Here is a 3,797-nt window from a genome sequence, read left to right as displayed (position 1 = left end):
TGAGGGAGCGGTGGCGTTGCTTGGACAACCAACTGTGTCTCTACTGCGGAGAGGCCGGTCACGTGGCTGCTGCGTGCCCAGCCGCCAGGCAGCGCTTACCGCTCAAGGGAGGGCAGAAGGTGAGCATTACTAGAGCTCGATTGCCCTCTGTTGGTCGGTCTGAGTTTCAAGCCTCATTGCTGGTGAAGGGGGCTGCTCATCAAGTGTCTGCATTGATTGACTCCGGAGCAGAGGGCAATTTCATGGATGCCGGGCTGGCCAGGCACTTGGGGATCCCCTCCGTTGCTCTGGCTGAGCCTATATCGGCCAGAACACTTTGTGGAACCCTTCTTTCCAGGATTACCCATGCTACTAAGTTTATTACACTCACGCTCTCTGTGGGGGTTGGGGCCATTTTGTCCCAAAGATCACCCTCGGATGAGAGAATACATCCCTGCGCCTTCTTTTCTCATCGTTTGACCCTCTCGGAATGGAATTACGACATCGGGAATAGGGAGTTACTTGCAGTCAAGCTAGCTCTGGAGGAGTGGCGTCACTGGCTAGAGGGGGCGGGGGTCGCTTTTATTGTTTGGACTCCGGTTTGTGCTGCGGGTAAGAGCTCCAATCGCCCCCCAGCAGGGCTACTCCAGCCACTGTCAGTCCCTTCACGGCCCTGGTCACACATAGCGATGGACTTCGTCACCGGCCTACCTCCATCTAGTGGCATAACGGTAGTCCTCACTGTGGTGGGCAGGTTCTCTAAGGTGGCTCATTTCATTCCCCTCCCCAAATTACCCTCAGCGAGGGAGACAGCGACAGTTGTCTTAGATCACGTTTTCCGTATTCATGGCCTCCCGGTTAACGTGGTTTCTGACAGGGGTCCCCAGTTTGTGTCTAGGTTTTGGACAGAATTCTGTCGACAGCTGGGGGCGACTGCGAGTTTATCCTCTGGTTATCACCCGCAGACTAATGGACAGGCCGAGTGTGCTAACCAGGATTTGGAGAGGGTTCTGCGCTGTGTGACGTCTGCCGAACCGTCGGCTTGGAGTTCCAGATTAACCATGGTATAGTACGCACATAACTCCCTCCCGGTCTCGTCTACAGGTTTGTCTCTCTTCCAGTGCTGTTTAGGCTACCAGCCACCATTATTCCCCTCCCAAGAAACCGACGCTGTTGTTCCATCCGTGCATGCATTCATTCAGAGGTGCCTCCATACTTGGAGGATCGCCAGAGAAGCCCTCACCCGAACTGAATCAAGCCCGTTATTCGCTCCACCCTTCAGCCCCAGACCTCTGCCCCCCCGCCTCCCAGACTCATCGAGGGGTTGCCGGCTTATACAGTACGGCGACTAATCGATGTGAGACGTAGGGGTAGAGGTCACCAATACCTGGTAGACTGGGAGGGTTATGGTCCGGAGGAGAGATGCTGGGTTCCGGCTCGCGACATTCTGGATCGCGCTCTCATCGACCAGTTTCATCGGCGTCATGGTGAGTTCTCCGGGGACGCCAGGAGGCGTCCCTGAGGGGAGGGGTACTGTCACGGATCAGGGTGCCCTCTGGCTCCCTCTGCTGTCTGTGTGTCATGTCTTTTTCGGCAGCTTGTGATCGGTGCAATCAGCGCTGATCTGGCAGTGGGGCTGCGCGGGTCCTTTCCTTTATATCCCTTTTCCGTCTAGTTCTTGTTGTGAGTAGATTGTTTTGTTTTCGATGTGTTTTGTGTCCTGGGTTCTGGTTGTTTCTTTCTCTGGTGTTACACTCACCTCTGTCTTCCCTGCTCCCAGGACGCATAGAGAGAAGGACTTCATCTATCTGCCTCACTCAACTCTCAGGTTGTTGGTCCTGGGCGAGCACTGAGTCTTGGGCAATCGTCTAATCCCTTGGTCCGCATCACACTGCCGACCGAAATTGGATTACCCCCAGAGACTGGCTCGCTATTTTAGTTACAGTTTTATTAGTTTTTTGTTACCTTTGGAGAATAAACTTTCTTTGCATCTAATCCTCTGCCTTTGAGTCCTCTGTCTTCCTCAGCCCGTCACACTAACATGTAAAAACATGCAGGTTTGATCTTTTTATGACAAGGCAAGCTTAGTTCGGCCAAAAAATATAATTATAGATAAATTAATATTTCATGATATGTGTCAAACAGTTTTTACCCTCTAAAACATGAAATAAATGTATATCTAAAAGAATTTGTTTTGAAAATGATGATTAAGATGTGTACTCTCACATTCAAAGTGTAAAGATAACATGATGCTACTTTTCAATAGATGGTTTCAATACATGCGCTGTTTAGCGTTCTTAAAGGGGTCATATGATGTGATTTCAATTTTTCCTTTCTCTTTGGAGTGTTACAAGCTCTTGGTGCATAAAGAAGATCTGTAAAGTTGCAAAGACTAAAGTCTCAAATCCAAAGGGATATTCTTTATAAAAGTTAAGAGTCAGCCACGCCTACCTAAAACGGCTCTTTCTAACACGCCCCCACATATCTACGTCACTATGTGGGAAGATTTGCATAATGCCGCCCAAATGTTCACGCAAAGAAAGATATCGCTTCGTCATGCCTGGAGCTGATCCGTGCTGGTCGCTGAGGAAATACTTCAACTTCGCGCTGTCGATCGCCAGATTGGCTTTCACCGTGGACGAAGCGGAGTCCAGACCGGGGTCGTCACATGTGATTGCCGCAGGCATCACAATATGGTAAGGGACGTAACATTTCCATCACACGCTTGAGGAATTCGGCCAATCACAACGCACTGGATAGCTGGCCAATCAGAGCACACCTCGCTTTTTCAGACCGATGAGCTTTGTAAAAATCGTTTCAGAAAGGCGGGGCATAGAGGAGAAACAATAATGTATAGTATGTGGAAAATAATGTGTTTTTTGAACCTTAAACTGCATAAACACATTTCATTACACCAAATACACAAAATAATGTTCTTTTTAGCAGCATCATATGACCCCTTTAAATTAAACCTTTTAAGACTGGCATAACGGTTCTAAAATGGTATAAACGTTTTTACAAAATCATATGAAACTAACATGAATAATAAGTTCATTTATTACATATAACTCAATATATTTTAATGACTTGTCCTTCTCTTTATCTTGGACACTCCTTTTTGTTCCATGTGTTTTGTTATTGACGTGAGGTTGTGCATCCAATCAAACTATGCGGTGTTTTGCCAAATGCTAGATTAAATTAAGTCTACATTAAATATGTGTTTGCACCCACACCATGAAACCGCTGAAAAAGACATTCAGAAACCAGAACTGTAAATTGTCCTGTTCAGCCTGTCACAAATGTCTGTTTCAGTTGAAGAATGGGATACTGAGGGGTCTGCAGGGACGAGATTGTGTTGCCATGGCTTTGCAGGCATTTTATAGTTACCGCATTTCTTCAAAGCTCTCAAAGCCCCTCTATATCCTTTCTATATGCCAACCAATCACAGACAGAGACTCTGAAACTATATATCACTGAATAAATCTTTTAGGTCTAATAACAGGATGTTAAATTCACATGCATGGCCTCAAACCCAGCGTGGCTTTTATTTATTTTGGACATTCAAAAATAATTGACATGCATGTGGGTCGAGGCTGAAAGTGTTGACCTTCTTGCCTGATCCCCACCTCCACTCCACCCCAGTTTTCCATAAAAGGTTGATGCATTATTTAGTTTTTAACCCAGAGAAACAGACTTTGATTTTTAGGTCACATATTTTGAATTAAATATCACAGTTTCTTAAACAACCAAAAGCGCTGATTTTTGTAAACAGTTCATTAATGAAGAATACATGGATGAATATATATATATATATATAT

Source organism: Sinocyclocheilus anshuiensis, unplaced genomic scaffold, assembly GCF_001515605.1.
Source record: "Sinocyclocheilus anshuiensis isolate Anshui unplaced genomic scaffold, SAMN03320099.WGS_v1.1 scaffold279, whole genome shotgun sequence".
NCBI classification, from domain to species: Eukaryota; Metazoa; Chordata; class Actinopteri; order Cypriniformes; family Cyprinidae; genus Sinocyclocheilus; species Sinocyclocheilus anshuiensis.
This window is presented reverse-complemented; position numbering follows the sequence as displayed.